The 11,267-nt window shown below is 41.1% G+C and overlaps 1 non-coding gene across 1 annotated transcript; it reads right to left on the bottom strand.

Moving 5' to 3' along the window:
* Positions 1–825: 825 nt before the first annotated feature.
* LOC132017039 (U6 spliceosomal RNA) lies at positions 826–934 on the bottom strand. Its single transcript, XR_009404123.1, has one exon. It is a non-coding gene; the product is annotated as a U6 spliceosomal RNA (small nuclear RNA).
* Between the last annotated feature and the right edge of the window lie 10,333 nt (positions 935–11,267).

Raw genomic sequence — 11,267 nt, 5'->3', positions numbered from 1 at the left:
CTGCCTCTTTCAGGAACTACTGCCCAAATACTATCCCCATATATTTTCATTTTTTTTATTTTATCCTTACCATCTTTCAAGTTAGGTTCTGCGTCCCGCAACACATTGCATTTTCAATGTGTTTAAGGGAAAGGAAACACAGTGTGAATGGCTCCTAGTAGGAGCCATTTACTATGCTAAATGTCTCACCCGTAATACCTTAATTCTCCCAATATGTCTGTGAGTCCAATGTCATTTCACTATTTTAAGCAAGAAACAGGCACAAGGACATTGGGTGTTTTGCCCAAGATCACACATCTAGTAAGTGACAGAGTGAGACTTTGAATCAGGTAATAGCCAAGTTGGCTCTTTCAACTACTCTATGCACATACCATGGTATGCACAATGACTGAGGGCTTGCATTTGTGTTTTTAGATTTCTATTGGCTCTAATTTCTTTTGTTAACTGCAAATTAATTTCTAATTTCTTTTGTTGACTTACTTGTTGATTGTTTCTTATGACATCTTTATCCAACCCTTAGGGCCGTATTTGGTTTTTTTTTAATAAATTGCAGTAAAATAGAAGATAAAATTTACTCTTCAGCTATTTTTTTTACTTCCTTTTTAGTTTTTTTATTATTATTATTAAAATTCAACTAGCCAGCATATAGTACATCATTAGCTTTTGGTGTAGTGTTCAACAATTCATTAGTCGTGTGTAAATCCCAGTGCTCCTCACATTCAGCTATCTTTAAGTGTATAGATAGCTTAGTAACATTAAGTGCATTCGTGTTGGTGGACAACCATCCAACACCATCTACCTCCAGAATGTTCCTACCATCCCTGAAAAAATACGGGATGCTTCATGAGTTTGTGTGTCACCCTTGCACAGGGGACATGCTGTTCTTCTATGCATTGCTCCAATCTTAGTACCCATGTGGGCCAAGGGAGCACAGGGAGCTTAAGTTACTGGTTTTCGAATTCTTGGCTCCTTTCCTCCTTTTCTTTCTTCCCTTCGGTGACCTGCCACCTGCAGCTTCGTAATGAACTGGAGAGTCCTAGTGATAGATATGCCTGTTTAAAGTCATGAGTAAGAGGAAAGAGAAGTAAACATAAAAGGGCCTGGCTTGGGTCCTATTTTCATCCTCTGCCCCAACCAATCCCCAGGGGTCTGAGCAAGGAAACCGGAGATTCACAAATTGCCTAATTTAAAACGGAATCATTTTGAAGTTGCTCAGCCCTTCAACCAGTAAGTTAGCAACTCTGACCCGCTCCACCCCGCATGACTCACTGTCCAGTACTGCCTGTCTCTCAAAGTTTCAGCCTCATCTCGAGCTCCCAGGCCCGATCCTCCCTTTCTCCTTTCCGTCTTCCTACCCTCTCTCTTCTGGAGGTCATCCTTGTCTGCATGAAAGCATGGCTGGGAGAAGGGTCCATGGTTTCAGGGGAGGAAACTTATTTTGTGCAATTTTCTGTGTTCCATGAGAGGCTTTTTCCGTGAGAACACCAGCATTTGAGCATTTCCTGTGTTCACTGTCCCCTCACGCCCTCGTGATCATTCCCTACATCTCTACAAACAGGGGAGCGGCCCACTTCTTCAAAACTGTTTTGTCCCCACAAATCCTGTTCATGGGAAGAGGCTCTGAGTTTGGGCTGTTCCTATCATTTAATTATTAGTTTATTGCTCTGATTCAACACATAAGCAAGCATTTGGGCTTCCAAGTTATACCCTATGCAATTGTGAAGAGGAGAATTGGAAGCCCCGTGGATTCCATTACCATGCTTGCATGAGCCTGAACCAACCACCTTCCCTTCTCCTCCACCCCGTAAGGGCCTCTCTGGGAAAGAGCTTGGGGTGCAGGCCTAGCAGCTCTACCTGCCTCTACCCAGCATGCCTTCCAGGACCCAATGGGAGCACCCTGAGGCTGTGCTGAGCCCATCAGGAGATGGTGCAGATACCCAGGCCTAGTCCTCGAGAAACCAAAAATCTTACAGGCAGGAGCAGTCAGTATGCAAAGCTATACCTGCTCTCAATAAAAAGGTGAGCTCTCTTCAACACTGAGTTTGCAAGAATGATAGTAATGATTAGTGGAAAGTGGGACATCAAGAAGGTCTTCCTTACTAGAAAAAGTCTGCTAAGGTAGTTTCAGTAGAAATAATAATTCTTATAAAATTGTATGGGGTAAAATTAACTACTCGGACTTCATCAAGATCAAAAGCTTTTGCACAGCAGAGGTAACAGTTAACAAAACCAAAAGACAACTGACAGAATGGGAGAAGATATTTGCAAACGACATATCAGATAAAGGGCTAGTATCCAAAATCTATAAAGAACTTATCAAACTCAACACCCAAAGAACAAATAATCCAATCAAGAAATAGGCAGAGGGGGTTGCTGGGGGGAGGGGGTTTGGGAGAAGGGGGTGGGATTAAGGACATTGGGGAGGGTATGTGCTTTGGTGAGTGCTGTGAAGTGTGTAAACCTGGTGATTCACAGACCTGTACCCCTGGGGATAAAAATATATGTTTATAAAAAATAAAAAATTAATTAATAAAAAAAAAGAAATGGGCAGAGGACATGAACAGACATTTCTGCAAAGAAAACATCCAGATGGCCAAAAGACACATGAAAAAGTGCTCCACATCAATTAGCATAAGGGAAATACAAATCAAAACCACAATGAGATACCACCACACACCAGTCAGAATGGCTAAAATTAATAAGTCAGGAAATGACAGATATTGGAGAGGATGCAGAGAAAGGGGAACCCTCCTACACTGTTGGTGGGAATGCAAGCTGGTGCAACCACTCTGGAAAACAGTATGGAGGTTCCTCAAAAAGTTGAAAATAGAGCTATCCTATGACCTAGCAAATTGCACTACAGGGTATTTACCCTAAAGATACAAACATAGTGATCTGAAGGGACACATGTACACGAAAGTTTATAGCAGCAATGTCCACAAGAACCAAACTATGGAAAGAACCTAGATGTCCATCAACAGATGAATGGATAAAGAAGAGGTTGTATATATATACAATGGAATACTATGCAGCCATCAAAAGAAATGAAATCTTGCCATTTACAACAATGTGGATGGAACTAGAGGGTGTAATGCTTAGCGAAATAAGTCAATCAGAGAAAGACAACTATCATATGATCTCCCTGATATGAGGAAGTGGAGGTGCAACATGGGGGGTTTGGGGGATAGGAAAAGAATAAATGAAACAAGATGGGATTGGGAGGGAGACAAACTATAAGAGACTCTTAATGTCACAAAACAAACTGAGGGTGGACTGTGGGAGGGGGGGAGGGAGAGGGTGGTGGGAGAGGGTTTGTGCTATGGTGAGTGCTGTCAAGTGTGTAAACCTGGCGGTTCACAGACCTGTACCCCTAGGGCTAATAATATATTATATGTTTATTAAAACATAAAAATTATTTTAAAAATTGTATGGAGTGTTCTCATATTAATAGCAATACCTATTCTTGGTAGGAAAGTCGGGAAAATTGTATATATATTCAAATCTTTCCAATCCCACAATACAGAGATAACTGTGTAAATATTTCTTAACCATGAGAGACTGTGGACTCTGAAAAATAATCTGAGGGTTTTGGAAGGGCAGGGGGTGGGAGGTTGGGTGAGTCTGGTGGTGGGTATGGTGGAGGGCATGTATTGCATGGAGCACTGGGTGTGGTGCATAAACAATGAATTCTGGAATACTGAAAAAAAAATTTTAAAAATAAATAAAAATTTAAAAAATTGGGCGCCTGGGTGGCTCAGTGGGTTAGGCCGCTGCCTTCGGCTCAGGTCATGACCTCAGGGTTCTGGGATCAAGTCCCATATCAGGCTCTCTGCTCAGCAGGGAGCCTGCTTCTCTCTCTCTCCCCCTCTCTCTCTCTCTCTCTGCCTGCCTCTCCATCTGCTTGTGATATCTCTCTGTCAAATAAATAAATAAAATCTTTAAAAAAAAAATTATCCCATTTAATTTTACTTGGATTTAGCAGGAAAAAAAGGGGAGGTGAAACTAAAAGAGCTGAATTTTATGTACATATTTCTTCAAAATAAGCTATTAGTTACTAAGGAACTCTTCAAATAAATTACTAAAACACGAGGCTGTGACACTAGTGTTAATGCATATTATTTAAAGCTTATGCTTCTTAATGGTCACAAGTGTGTTTCCAAATATTCAGGTTTAGATGACTATCTGGTGAAAATCCAAGGTCACCTTTGCTATACTAAAAAAAAAAAAAAAAAAAAATCATACATTTTTTCCTGACCGAAAGAGAAAATGGGAACAAACTTTATATCTAAGTGTATTCCCTGGGTGATTCTTCAAAAGAATTACTGGGGAAAAAATCTGACCTGTAAAGACTTATGTGCTATAAAAATAGTGATCCAGTTTCAAGAGTGAAATAATGACACTCAACATGGGAATGTTTATACCCTTTACCCATTACAAATTCAAATGCATTTAATTCTGAGAATCCATCACTTTGTTTTACACCAACTGCTCAAAATCCAACTTGATTCATATTTAGACCACGCCTTTCCTGTAGAGTGTTTTATTCTATTTCCCAGATGATCTAGTGGCCATTCTTTCTCTTGTTGAAAAAAGACAGACTGACACCAGCGTGTCATTGATAGCAAGCTATAGTGTGACACTTCTAGATCCTAATCACAAGGTCTGTGTATTGTTCCCCACTGTCTTCCTGAAGACTCATTCCACGGAGCCTTCTGATTTCTAGTTCTAATTTGGACTAACTACTGTCTAAGCATGTGAAGCAACGGTCATCGTCCTAGGATATCCTCCTAGATTGGGCTCTTAGATCCTGCATTTTCCTCTTTCTGGGGCTCTGTTTCTGTGTGGCTCTAGTATAGCTGTAAGTAACTCTCCTAGAAAAAAGGATTTAAAAGACAATCTTTCTGCGTCCTTCCCAGCATCTGAAAATATTTTTACACTTTGTCTTGCTGGGATATATTTTGAGGTTCAAATCATTTCCCTCCAAATGTGGAACTCCTCACCCCATTGTCTTTCAGAATCCAGCATTGCTGGTGCCTGGGTGGCTCAGTCGTTAAGCATCTGCCTTTGGCCCTGGTCATGACTGCAGAGTCCTGGGATCAAGCCCCACATGGGGCTCCCTGCTCAGCAGGAAGCCTGCTTCTCCCTCTCCCACCCCCACCCCTGTTTGTGCTCCCTCATTGTGTCTCTATCAGATAAATAAATAAATAAATACCTTAAAAAAAAAATCCAGCATTGCTGATCGGACTCTGGGCCAGTGGGAGTGGAACCCCTTCACAGGCAAGCTTGTGTTTGCTCTGCAAACGTTAAGGATATTCTTTCTATCCTCGCAGGACAGAAATTTCATCACTGTGCGTCTAGATGGACCCTTTCCTTCTCAAGACCCAAGCATTTCTCTATTTTAAAAAAAGTGATGTCCTCCGCCTGTGTTCTTTTCATCCTGAGACTCCTGCTGGAGCACACAGAGGGTAAACTGCATGGCTCTCTTCTCAGCCTCCTCCTCATCTCCTTTTACATACCTAAGTTTTGGAATATTTTTTTTTCCATTTATCTTCCAGATTACTAATTCAGTCCTTGGCTGCTTCTATTCTTTAGACTTCCATGAAATTTCAAAGTTGATTTTGATAATCATACTTTCAAGATTTCACTTTGAGCAATTCTGGTTTTCTGATTATTCCTTTCAATCACAACATCTTTTCAATTTCTCCACAGCTTCAGTTTTTTTGTTTTTGTTTTTTAAGATTTTAAGTAATCTCCACACCCAGTGGGGGGCTTGAACTGACAACCCTGAGATCAAGAATCCCATACTCTGCTGCCTGAGCCAGCCAGGTGTCCCTCTCAATGGGTTCTAATGAGACTGTAAAAGTTCCCCTCCTTCCAGCCTCATTTCCATTTACCCAAGGGGTAGGCTGTTCTATTTGTTTTACTCCTTTGTGCTGATGGGTTTTAATTCTCTGGTTATCTTTGTCCTTAGATCAGGACCAGTTCGCCCTGGGCTTCCCCTAGACTACATTTTGAGCACTATTTTGAGAGGTGAGGATTAGAGATGAGCAAAGTCTGAATGAGGCATTCCAGGTTGACTGTTTGTGCTTATTGTGGGGGCAGAAGTAAGAAAATCACGGTCAAGGCCAAGAATTTTATCAGACTAGAAAAAAAGTATTGTGCTGGGGGTAAAAAAGAGAGATAAAATTCGAAGGCTTAGGGTAAGTGTAAGATGGTGATTGACAAAGGATCTTTAATGGGGGTGGGGGTGGCTATGCCAGTATGATAGGAAGTGGGAACACTTCCAATTTACTGGTCACCAAAAACCCTGCCACTATCCACATCTGCTGCTGTCGTCCCAGAGAGACATGTAGCTGATTTCTATTTTTTTAGTTGCCTCCCCAAGAAACAGAAATATCTGCTCCTGCCTCTCCATGGGGTCCTACAGAACTGAGAAGTCACGAAGAGTTCTGAAAGAGGAGAGGCCCTGTTGTTCAGGGTCCCAGGGTACAGCACAGTCCTGGCAGGCCACTCAGGTTCTGGCTCAGCTCCCACACTGGGCGGCCTGCCTTATTGCTCAACACCACCATGACAAGGCCATGTCCCTTCCTAGTTGGCCTTGCAGGTGGATTTAACACATAACATCCCTGCTACTTTGCCAACTCTGATTGGTACAGCAATTTTGATCGGCTTTGCATGCTATCAGAACTTTTTCTTTTAAAGCTACTACTTATGAAAATTTTCAAACACATTTATTAGTAAAGAGGACAGTATAATGAGCCCGCATGTGCCTGTCACCCAGTATCTTAAGTCCATCTGGGCTGCTATAACAGAATACCACAGACTGGGCAGCCTATAAACAACAGAAATTTGTTTTCTCACAACTCTGGAGGCCAAGGTCAGGGGTGCAACCATGGTCAGATTCTGGCAAAAGCCCTCTTGCTGGGGCACAGACAACCATCTTCTCCCTGTGTCTTCACATAGGGGAAGGGGTGAAGGAACCCTCTTGGGTATCTTTTATGGGAGTACTAATCCCACTCACGAAGAATCCATCCTCACAACAGAATCACGTCCCCAAGGCCCAGTCTCCTGAAAGCCATCACACTGGGGGGTTAAGATTTCAACATATCAGTTTGAGGTAGACATAACCATTCCAGCTTCAACAACTACATCAGTGTTTTGGCAATTTAAAAACCTACTTTTAAGCAGCACTCATTTTTCAAAATGAGGCTTACCTTTTTAATGGACATGTGGCTAAGCCCCACCTCCAGATATTCTAAGATCTAAACCTAGATCTAAATTCTAAGATCTAAAAGTTTCCCAAGGAATTCTGATGCCCACAGAAAACTGAGAGCCCCTGCCGCAACAAAATGAAAACAGAAACATGATTCTAGCACATACATAACATTCAAAAGGGTTTAATAGCAGAATACCCAGAAGACATAAGGAAAAAATGGTTATATTGGTCTATATGAAAAATGGAAATGGCAGTAGACCAAAAGACCACAAAAGAAAAGGAATACAAATAATACAATATCCTCAATTCATGGCAAATTTTTATAAACTAGTTATATTTACTCAAAATAGCAATATTTGTAGAACCCCACAGACAAAAGCTATGAACAGACATAGCCTGTTCAGACTCAGATGAAAATCTAAAAATGACCAAAAAGCTAAGTACAGATGCTAATTCTCTTTAGAGGTCAGTACATTACAAGTTAAAATGATAAAGAAACCATATCTAACCATCATATTAGCCAAAACTGAAATGATTTCTAATCTCCCATGCTGGTAAGATTTGGGAAGAAGGCTACTCCCATTCAGTCACAGTAGGACCGTAAACTTTTTAGATACTAATTAGGCACCATGTATAAAATTTTTTTTAAGATTTTATTTATTTGACAGAGAAAGAGAGATCACAAGCAGGCAGAGAGGCAGGCAGAGAGAAAGGGGAAAGCAGGCCTCCCACTGAGCAGAGAGCCCGATGCAGGGCTCGACCCTGGGACCCTGAGACCTGAGCTGAAGGCAGAGGCCCAACCCTCTGAGCCACCCAGGTGCCCCATCCATATATAAAAAATTTAACCCATACACTCTGGGATCCAAAATTTTATTTCAGGGCATCTAGTCAGGAGAAAGAAAAGTCTAAATTTATTAAGATATGTAATAGTAATTATATATATTTCATACTAATATCATAATATCATGTTTCATAACATCAGCAATGAACATTTACTGAATGCTTACTATGTGCCAAGAGCTGTGCTGAATGTGCTACAAAGGGCATCTGAATTAATCTTTGCGACAACTTTAGGAGGTAGTTACCAATGATTTGTTTTGAAATGTGCTAGTCAATGTTGGAGTTAGAACTTGAAACTGTCAATATGACTGCAGAGTTCACGCTGCTGGTCATTGCAATGTGCTGCCAAACTAAAGACAAATAGCGAAAAAGAAAACTAACCCAAATGCCCTTGATAAAGGAAGAGGCTTCACAATGACATCAACTACGAGAAACACAAAACACCCAGCCCCCCCTTTGGTTTCACAATTAAAATTCACCTGGTGGGAAGGGAAGTTGGAACACCTATGTCTTCCATAGAAACAGAAAGAGGAAGTCATGATGAGGGAGAGACAAGTATGAAAATCTTTGCTGGATGGATGGCTTGGGAAGAGATTTCTCTCCTAAACAACCTCGAGATTTTTCTGCAAATTCCTGGTGAGAAGAGCTCTAACCAAGCCACAGACAAGATAAGGTTCCCCAAGCTTCCAATCAGAAGCAACTTTCTGGCTTCACCCCAACTGGCCCTCCCAAGGAAGAGCACTGATGGTGTGAACAACTTTTTTAATTGGCAGAGGAGTGATGCCTAGGAGGATTCTAAGGACGCTGGAAACATGGCCTCAATTTTCCTGAGAAATCATCACTTGGTTGTTTTATGTCCTTAGGATTTGGAGAACAGGCCATGAATCCTATGTTCTCACCAAGCCTCTGGCTGACTCTGCTCTGAAGTCTTATTAACTCCTGGTGGAAAGGAGAGAAGCTCCCTATCAATGACACGATCACTTGCCCCCATGTTGTGGGCTTCAGGGTAGACTCTCCAAAGCCGTCCCACTCTAGGTTTTACGCATGAAGTGTGAGAAAAGATTCCACAGCTAAACCACATGCCAGAGCTGAAGCTCTGGGAGCATATACCAGAATAGCTTCTCAGTTTGCTTTAAAATAGATTTAAATCTATAGTCAGTATAAACAAGTCACAAGGACCAGTGTAGACATTGTGTAATAAAGGCTATTAATCTGTGTGTGCCTGAAATTAATACAAAATAAACAAGGAGCAAGTATTATCCCAATAATCTATTTAAGAAACCGTGACAGCCACAGTCTCAAAATTATTTTTTCTTATCATCAACTGTTATTAATAGCTACTTAACCTAACCTCGTTCTCTTTTCAGACTCATGGGAGTAAACACACTTCTAACTTGTGCAAACCTCTGCCTTATAGTAAAATCTTTGAAGCATATTACTTCTAAAGCACAAAAATGTGGTATTTCCAGATGATTCTTCATGCCAAGTCCTTATCGAAAGCTCCTATTAAACTATTTTCTTTTAGGAAAAGTTTGCTTATTACCAGCTAGTCCCAGAAGACAAAGTTGCTCCCTTGACACGCCCAAGAACCCTGAGCAATGACACATCTTCCCAGCTTTGACCACAACAGAATGAGAAAACACAGAGTTGAAGCATCATATAGATGAGAAGCGCTTGGGTTCTAGGCAGATTATTATTTGGATTCAGATCCAAACTGTCATTTATGAGCAAAATACTTCACCTCTCTGTAAACGGTCTTCCCTGTAAACTGTTTGCAAAGTAGGAACAATAACTGTTCTTCCTTCACAGGTTTAAGAAGCAAATGAGAAACTGCACGTAAAACATATGGCACTAGGTCTACACAGAGGAAACACTCAGTAAACATGATCTGTGTTTTGTGTGTCATGAAAAAAACATCTTGAGGGATCCTCCTTGACAGTTGAAAGAGTGGTTAAGTCCTTAGCTCTGGCATCTAAAACACTTGGTTTCAAATACAGTTCTGATATTCCCTAGCGATGTGACCTTTGATTTTTTCTTAACCTTTATGAGCCCTCTCTTTAATCTATAAAAATAGAACTACAGTAACCCACTCCTTAGGGTTGTTGGGAGGATTAAATAAGATAATGCACAGCCTCTCCAGTGCCTAGCACATTAGTAAGTGTTCAATAAATGTTAGTGCTTTTTTTTTTTTTTCCCACTTTCATTTTATACTTATTTCAATTCCTGGTTAAATCAAATACAGTTGGCCCTTGAACAACACATGGTTCAACTATGCAGGCCCACTTACAGATTTTTTCAATAAATACAATATAGTACTTTTTTTTAAAGATTTTTATTTATTTATTTGACAGAGAGAGACACAGCAAGAGAGGGAACACAAGCAGGGGAAGGGAGAGAGGGACAAGCAGGCATCCTGCCCATTAGGGAGCCTGATGCGGGGCTCAATCCCAGGACCCTGGGATCATGACCTGAGCTGAAGGCAGATGCATAACAACTGAGCCACCCAGGCACCATAGTACTCTTAATGTATTTCCTCTTCCTTATGACTGAGAGGGAAAGAGAGAGAGGTGGGGGGAGCAGCAAAGGGAAAGAAAGAATCTTCAACAGGCTGCATGCCCAGCACAGAACCCAGAACAGGACTTGATCTCACAACATTGAGATCATGACCTGAGCTGAAATCAAGAATCAGACTCTTAAAAAAAAAAAAAAAAAAAAAGTCAGATGCTCAATATGTAATACATAAATCATACAAAATATGTGCTAATTGACTATCATCGGTAAGTCTTTCAGTCAAGAGTAGGCTATTGGTATTAAGTCTGGGGGGAATCTGGGGCACCTGGATGGCTCACTGGGTTAAGCCTCTGCCTTCAGCTCAGATCACGATCTCAGGGTCCTGGGATAGAGCCCTGCATTGGGCTCTCTGTTCAGCAGGGAGCCTGCATCCCTCCTCTCTCTTTCTCTGCCTGCCTCTCTGCCTACTTATGTCTCTGTCAAATAAATAAATAAATAAAATCTTTAAAGGAAAAAAAAAGTTTTGGGGGAATCCAAAGTTAAACAGGAATTTTCAACTACACGGAAGTCAGCTCCCCTAACCCCTCTACTACCCAAGGCTCAACTATACTTAGTAATAGAACACAATTGATTTCCCTGTTTAAAAAATGCAGTAAGCCCGCAAATCTTGTCAGTCCATTTTTGGCAGGCGAGAATTCTA

This window comes from Mustela nigripes, chromosome 4, assembly GCF_022355385.1.
Source record: "Mustela nigripes isolate SB6536 chromosome 4, MUSNIG.SB6536, whole genome shotgun sequence".
Taxonomy (NCBI): domain Eukaryota; kingdom Metazoa; phylum Chordata; class Mammalia; order Carnivora; family Mustelidae; genus Mustela; species Mustela nigripes.
The sequence above is the reverse complement of the archived record's forward strand: the minus strand, read 5'-3'. Positions and strand labels throughout refer to the sequence as shown.